The sequence below is a fragment of the Limulus polyphemus genome, unplaced genomic scaffold (assembly GCF_000517525.1).
Source record: "Limulus polyphemus unplaced genomic scaffold, Limulus_polyphemus-2.1.2 Scaffold901, whole genome shotgun sequence".
Classification (NCBI taxonomy): Eukaryota; Metazoa; Arthropoda; class Merostomata; order Xiphosura; family Limulidae; genus Limulus; species Limulus polyphemus.
In genome coordinates this window covers 49,681-58,472 of record NW_013666511.1, presented here as the reverse complement: position 1 = coordinate 58,472, position 8,792 = coordinate 49,681, and positions in this window count along the sequence as shown.

Here is an 8,792-nt window from a genome sequence, read left to right as displayed (position 1 = left end):
TTTCTGAAAAGGTGGTGTCTATTTACTTGTGACCACGCTGTGTACAGGTGGTAAGTAGAGATTTCATTTTTTTAAGTCGCTGCGTGAAAGAAATGTAGATATTAAAAGAGCATGATACCTAACAAACATAGGAAGACGTTACTAATCGCAAACAAGTGGAAATAGCCTTTTTCATTTGAATTACCATTACCTACAGCAACCTCAAAATCATTAATTACCACTAATGTTGGGCCAGAGGACAAAAAAAAAAATATTAGTTCAAATGAATTTTTATAAAGTCCTGTTATAATACATTTAGGATGCCTAGAAAGTTTGCAACAAAGTTTCAGCAAATTTTATTGCCTAAAAGGCAAATATATTTTGCCAATGTACAACAACAAATTTTTTGTCTCTTTTAAAAGGACTTATAATATTTATTCCAGAATTTTTCAGCGTAAGAATTTCGAATGACAACCCATTCATTCATTGCAGCTATGCGAGAGTTACCTGGGCTAGCCGTCCCTAATTTTGAAGTGATAAATTAAAGGGTAAGCAGCTAGTCAGAACTATCCACCATCAACTCTTGGGCTACTCTTTACCAACGAATAATGTGATTGACAGTAACACTGTAACGCCCTCGCTGCTGAAAAGGCGAGCACGTTTGGCTAAAGGTTTCGATCCTTTGACCTGCAGATTGTGAGTTTAGCATCCTAACCACCAGGTCCTCTCATTCATGGAACATATTATTTTCATCATTGCATTGTATAAAGCAATAGAATTATTTCAAAATACTAAATACATGCTTTCTACAACGGATTAGCGATCTGTTAATTGTATTATATATATCGAATAACGTTAATTAGACTTGTATGCTCACTGTGAAAAAAAATATCTATACCATATTAAAACAACACCATGTACTCTACTTCTAATTTTCTAGCTTGAATTTTTTCTTCATAAGCCTATGAAGAAGTTCAAAATGTCGTTCAAGTCTCAGGTTTAGTTGGGTAAAGTGTAGTTCCTGTTCTTCGCTTTTCTGTGTGTGGATATTTTGTTTGTTATTTGTTGTTAAGCACAAAGCTACAAAATAGGCTATCTGTGATCTGCTCACCGTGGGTACCGAAACCGATTTTTAGCGTTATGAACCTACGACAGTGTTTACAAAAATATAACTGGAAAAATCGAATATCATAATTAGTGAGATAGTATTAAGATCTACTGAAAACGTTTAGTTTAAATAGTGTAACTAACACTGTATTTTTACGTAGTGGCACTTTAGGCTATTCTCTTGTATATTTATAAGGATAAAATATATTGTGCTGTTTTGAATGTTATATGATTAGTGATTGATTATTTAGTTTAAAGGCGAGTACTAGTGGTTAAAGTACTCAGACTGGGAAGCTAGTGATCTGTGGTTCGCATTCGCTTGTTGGGAAAACTCTAGCTCCGCACATTGTAGACAAGGATCCTCTATAACAGTGACGTTGTATTCCCGCTCTTCAGCCAGACATGAATTGCTCGTGGGTTCTTTTGATTAGCTGCCTTCTCTCTAGTTTTTCAGTTCAAAATTGGGGATGGCTATGCGCAGATGGCTTTTTGTATGACTTCCCTGTAAGTCTGAGGTCTTATAAACCTATAAATATTGTTTCGATACTTGCGATGAGCATTGCACGGATAACCTTTTATGCAGCTTTGCGCGAAAATTCTCAAATAAACGAACGAACATTTTAAGCAACTGGCGTGAGCAGATGATGCTACTTGTTCATGCTGTTTTATTTTAAGCCTATCGAGAACTTTCTATTCCAGTCATTCCAAGTCGAAATTATCTAGAATATCCCCCAAAATCTAAACTTTAAGAATCAAGGTTTGGTGAGAGAGAGTCAGAGTTCTGAAAGTAAGACAGAATTAAGATAATAGAAAATGTATTTTCAAATGGGATTCATGAACAGCTAGAGTTCAGAAATGTTATTGTAAATCAAGTAAATTTACATTTTGATGTTCTGAAACTGCTACCAAGAATGTGGTTGGTGAGTACCACATGTGTGGATACCATAGCTATTTGACTCATGCAGATCTTTCCTAAAAGGTTGGATCCAGAAAATCAATAGATTATAGCAGGTCGGAACTAATCCTATAGGTCACCTGAACAACCAGGTGACTTAACTTGCACCTCACACGGAACTAACTAATCAAAGTTAGGTTGAATATGATAACTGGTCCAAACCAATTAGGATAAATTACTGGCACAAATGTGAACATGAAAAGAAGATGACGTCACTATTAGTGGGTAGTGCTTTGTTAATGTTTTGTGGTGAAGAATTGACATTTATTTGACGCTGGTGTTTTTTGATCTGGTGGACAACTAGGTTTTCCTACCTATGCCTGACTTTGATGCCATTGTCCATATGATTGGATGACGAAATTCCACTGGAAATTGAAACAAATTTGTAACATTTCGTTGAACTTTCGTGATTATGGCTAACTTGGGTTCCTCTACAAGAAGTCTTAATATGGTTGTTTTGCAAAGAAAACATGGAAAAAATATCAAATGTCATTAGTCTACTCACAGTTTTGGGTCAAGAGCTTTATAACATGAAACATTGGAAACCAAAAAACCTTAAAAAGACGTGCGCATGACAGTGAAGTTCCGCACGTTGGTATTAGATGTCAAATATTTATTAGAACTAAGAACCATAGAAAACTTGCGTCTACAGTAGGTAAGTCAATTAAAAAGTTTTAGAAGTGAATGACACGACTATGAACTGCAAATAAATATCTTGTTCTGATAGTATTATATCATTGCGAGCCCTTTCCACTATAAATACCAATCTAAATGGAGAGGGGAATAACTAGGGAGTATGTTTCGTTGAATCGCCTTCTGTAAGTGTTACCTTTAAAACAGTATAACGTTGACAGAGAAGATGCTGATCATATAAAATACCATAACAGTGACAAATTTGGACCACCATCAAAAACGTGGATATGGATGAGGTAGACCGAATGCTAATAGAATATATCACCTAACTCTCTGAGAGAGTCTGAAAGCTTTCTGTTGTCATTGTGAAGGGGAGAAAAAGGTTTCTGAAGGTGGTGGTGGTTAGAAATGTCAATACAGTTACATCAGTAGATATAACCCCTTTTTCGCGGACTTCAGTAAAAACACTTTTTATGTGGTATACGGATGCCCACTAATACATTTAGATAGGTCCTTACACATTGGAGATAGATTTTGGAGAGACTAGAGTCAATTGGAATGAAACTGAAGCCAAAATAATAAGCCTTGATGCAAATTCAATTTTAGCTTTTAAACCAAGTTGTTGGAGAGAAAAAAAAAGGGGGGGCACCTTTCTTGATTATAATACAAAAGAGATTTGGAAAGTATGAATAATAATCATATTCAAATAACAAGAAACATCCTGAGTTTTATGGTAAAGCTGTCGAAAAAAAAAAGCAATCGAGACACCGAAAAAAAAAAAAAAACAAACAACAGCAACAGAACACTTCATTACAGACCATGTCGTCACATCTGGCCATACTCTATCTGATGATTATACATTTTAATAATACATCTGCAGTGTAGTTTCCATTGCAAATAGCCCTGTCGCAAGGCTATCAGGTATAAAGCACACCCTTCCTCTCAGAATGCTTTCATAAGCCATCCTATGTACAAGTATGACAGTTTCCCATAACCCATCTTAGCAGTCTGATTGCACAGAAATTCATAGGCGCTATGTTAGGTGACTTGACCAGTACGTCTTCATATTTAACTGCATTAATATCCATTTCATTCTCCAGCTACTTGACGTATGCGATAGTTTAACAATTATATCTTGGAAGCAACTTGTGTACACGTGAATTGACTTTTGTCGCTTTTTCAGATGGAGATTCTACTTGATTATGTTGTACTGTTGGCCTCTTCGTGGATCCCCACTTCTAACCATATGCCCCATCTTACTTACCATGACATGGCCAGGGTACGACTTATGGCAAGTTTCTTTCTGGCTGCTCCTGTTTCACAAAGTTAATCAATAGTTTTTTGTTTTCCATTGCCATTAAGTACAAAGTATACCAACATCTTCGAAATATTAAATTCCAGATCTGAACATGTCTTTATAATTTGAATATAAGAATATTTTGCGTCAGAAAGGGCTGTTACGTACCATTCACAAAAGCGATCATTTTAATTTTGGTGATATCACACTACCCGTGTGACGCTAAGTAATATCCAAATGTATTTCTGATACAGACCTGACATGAACTGGTGGTTAGGGTGCTCTATTTGCAAACTATCGGTCGTGTTTGTTTGTTTGTAATTAAGCACAAAGCTATACAATAGGCTATCTGTGCTCTGCCCACCACGGGTATCGAAACCCGGATTCTAGCGTTGTAAGTCTGCAGACATGCCGCTGTGCCACTGGGGGCCTAATGGTCGTGGGATCGGACCCTGTCACTTAATATGCTCTCCCATTCAGCCATTGTTGGTATAGTAGCCCATTAGTTGGAGGTGGGTGGTGTCGACTAGCTGCTCTCCATCTTGTCTATCATTTCAAAATTAAGGATGGCTAGTGCAGATAATCCTCGAGCACCTTTGAGCGAAATTCAACATAGCAAAGAACAAAGAAGTTGTGATATATGCCGTTCAACCGTAACTTTATATCGGATGTTGTATTTTGTGACTTGCCGACTTGTATATTCATATAAATTAATGTTGTTTATTATTAATATGTTGTTTATTATTAAACACAAAGCTACACAAAGGACCATCTGTGCTCTGCCCACCACGGGTATTGAAACCCGGTTTCTAGTGGTATAAGTCCGCAGGCATACCGCTGTGCCACTGGGGGGCAAATAAATTAATGCAATCGACCTCATGTATATGATAAGTCACCTATAATTCCCCTATATCGCACATTATTTTAACTTGAAAATCAACATTTAAAAATATGAAAATATTGGATAGTACATTTTTTCGCCGCACTACATATACTTTAATTACTAATCCTTGATTCTGTTTTCATGAAATGATGGTGATATTTATTCATAGTGCGGCACAATGTAGATACTCAGAGAGAATTAAATGGATTTTAAACAACTAAATTATAAAAGTTCAAATTCGGATATCATAGTGCCCAGCCTTAACAACATCGTCAACTACCTGTCATCTAAAAATAAAAGATGTGCCTAATGATTATGTACTGGTCTGTTGATCGAAGGTCTAAGATTTGATACATGATTCTGCTGAAAATTGTATTGCTTTTCGGCTCAATAAGCTGGACAAAATTCTTGTGGCGACGGGTACTTCTGGATGGCTACCTTCCTTCTGACTAATAATCCAAAATTAGGGGAGGTTACACCTGAAACCCGAAAGTATCTGATCTGGTCGTTTAGCACACATGCGCATAAAGTACTGTTTAGGTTGAAAATTGCAATTCCGAATTTTATTGCACCAATAATTAAAAAAAAAGTGATAGTAAGAAATAAAAATGAAAAAGAGAGAGAGAGAGAAATGTGAACTAAAAATGTTCACAATATATATATATATGCTGTATATATATATATATATATATACATGCATGCAGTAAAAACTATATTATCCGGCATTTGCTGTATCTAGGCATTGCCGAATAGGCGAAAATTCCGGTTACGAAAGTGGTTGCAAAGCCACAACAGCGCCACTAAGCTATAATGAGCATTTTATTTGGAGATATTGAAATATCCGGTTAAAAGAGCTTTCCGGATGTGAAGACGCCGAATAACAAAGCTTTATATATATATATATATTTATGCGTATTACTACCTCAGCAACATTGTTTCGACGAATATACAATTAATTATTTCAACTGTGACCAAAGCTTTACTATACAGTGATTCATTACCACGGTTGAAAGAGGTCAAAGCAATGTTTCTCTCTCTCTTTTTATGCACTGATTAAGTCTCATTCTTTTGTATATTTGTGGTAGTTTAAAGTATTAAGGGCGCTAAAAAACTTTAGATGTTTATATATAACTGTTAAAAATATGAACATGTATTCCATGGGGATATTAAGTCAAAGTTAATGAACTTTTTTTTTTATAATGTTCTTCTCATGCTCCCTTCTTTCGTTGACTGATTCTGATAAATTATGTCGTAATGGTGTGAAATCAACTATAGTTGTGTTTTCATGAGAGGACGCTGATTATAGACTTCCAACGGCATGAGATGACTGAATCCTCTAGACGAGAGATTCAGCGAGTGATAACGTTGCGGGTGATTTCCTTAATACGTGTTATGGAAGTTACCCTAAACGTCGTGGCCCACTATCTGACTATCTCTGTCATTCAGAAGATTCCATGCATCCAAGATTGTTGGAGTCTATACGTAATCAACCTTATTGTTATATATATATATATATACACACACACACATTTGCCGCATTTCATTTTGTTGTTAATTTCTTTGAAAATGCTTATCGGCATACATTATTGCGAATATCAAAAATCGTTTGACATATTTCATCCGGGTTTTCATTGTTCTTGAGATAATACTTGATTTCATTCCATTTGAGAGAAGTGTCCTAAATACAAATTTAAAACGTTTATTTCCAATGGCTGAAATTGAAAAATTAAACGGAAATTCATATGTGTAAACTTTTGCGGGCTTGACCACGGCATCATCAGGTACGAATAAAAATATACTCAAACATATTTTCCAAAATATTGACTGTTAAAAGCAGCCAATTAGATCTGGACTTTCCCCTTGTTTGATAGGTATAGGCCTATTAGGCCTAATAAGGATGTAAATTATTTTAAAACTTACCATAGCAACTTAAGTTAAGTCTTACCTCATTCTTATAAATTCAGAACCAAACTTAGAAGTGCCGAGTGCGCGAACATGTTTCAATAAGTCTTATCAAATACTATTAGTAATAAAACTGACCTAATTTCGAGCTTTGAACTTTGCTGGAAAGTTGAAATGGAATAATATTTAACTTTTTTTAAGGAAATTAAAAAAGGCAAACGTAACTTGATCTTAGTCAAACCGAGACAACAACAAAATTATCAAAATGTTGAGCGACAGGTTTTTGATGAAAGTAAGGTAATCGTTTGCAGTAGAAATATTATAATTTAGGTCTTTAGTTTATACCGAAATGACCAATAATAGGCATATTCCTAATTTCAAATAATGTTCTATCAGTAAAAGCATATGTTTAAATCTAACGTCGTAATGATAGTGATATTGAAACTAATTTTAAAGCCAGCTTTTCAGGCCTAATTTAGTAATTAGCTAACCCTCAGTCCTAGGAAATGATTTCACCCTTTAACTTGAACTTAAATTATACAAAGTATGAATCTTCTTACTTGTTGTTGAACTTTTTATATATATATAATTTCTCACCACAGTTTGTTTAGTGCAAACATATACTTGATGATTTTTTTTCAAACTACCACAGTTATATTTGTAAAGTATTAATCATACTTCATCATCTTCAATAATGCCATTAATGGGTTAATTCATGTTCAACAAAGCGTGACTGTGATAATATGCAATGCATTTTAATTTAATTTCAGGTTGCCAGAAATCGAATAAAAACTCGTACGTTGATGTTTATGTTGTTATCATGATTTTCCATAGTATAATATTTTTAAGAAAAATGTTGTAACTTATAAAAGAAGCATATATAGGTTTAAGATTATTAATTTAAAGATGAATGTAATTCAGTTTTGATAAAAAACGACCACTGTATTTTATGGGACTCCGACATAACGTGGTTAAACAAGTATAGAAATAAATTACGTTATACTATTACTACCCCACGTATATTTGTATTATAATCATATTGTTGTGTATCTGCTTGTTTGTTAATTTCCGGTAGAAATTATTTCCGAGGAACTTCAGCGATACAAGTCCCTTCTTGATTAAACCAGTTTATTCTTTCTCGATACAACTTTTAGTAATACACAGAATTCTCACAGTCACTTTAAACTTAACAACCTTTATAACACACGCTATAAATCACAGTGGTTAACTTACGGTGCCTACTGTTCGCTTGACTCAATTATCTATCTTCAATCTATCTGCCGATCGCGCTGGTTTTTCTCGCCAGGCTTATATATTAAAAAGAGGGCGTCTCGAATGCACTCGGGCCTTTATGATCCTTCAAGAAACTCCAGCGCGCATGCTTCCAGCGTCGCGTGACTTCCGCTGTCGTAACAATATTAGACTAATATCAAAACAAACAAAAACATGAATCATATATATAAAACTTGTCATCAAATGTGAAAGATCTATCAAAAATATTATATTTACTACTTCGCCCTTTTTCATGTTTTTACGGCTCAATATTAGGTACTACAGAAACACCCAAATAAGCTGTTTGACGGACAGATTAAGAATTTAAAGAAGTAATTTTATTTTGCTGGGCTAATATTTTTGGTAGTTTAACTTGCTTTTGAGCATTGTTCTTTTTGCAAATATAAAACTTGCTTTAGTAAAGCGTTGACCGTTATTTTATTTTTTGTATTATCTATATAAGTATAATAGTACTATCTGTTGTATGTCCATGTGACTACTTCGTAGGGTGTGGATGGATCTTCGTCAAAATTGATATGGAGGCTCATTAGGTCCATGAGGGGGTGCATAAAAAATTTCAGTTTTGCATTTTGCAGTTTTTGTAAGTGTTTTTGCGTTCTTTTTACAACTACTTTACCCCCTGTAGATGGATCTTCCCCAAATTTGGTATGGAGTTTCATTGGGTCCATGTGGAGACACACTAATTTTCAGCTTTACATTTTACGGTTTTTACGGTCGTTTTTGCGTTTTTTGCGTTTTTTGCG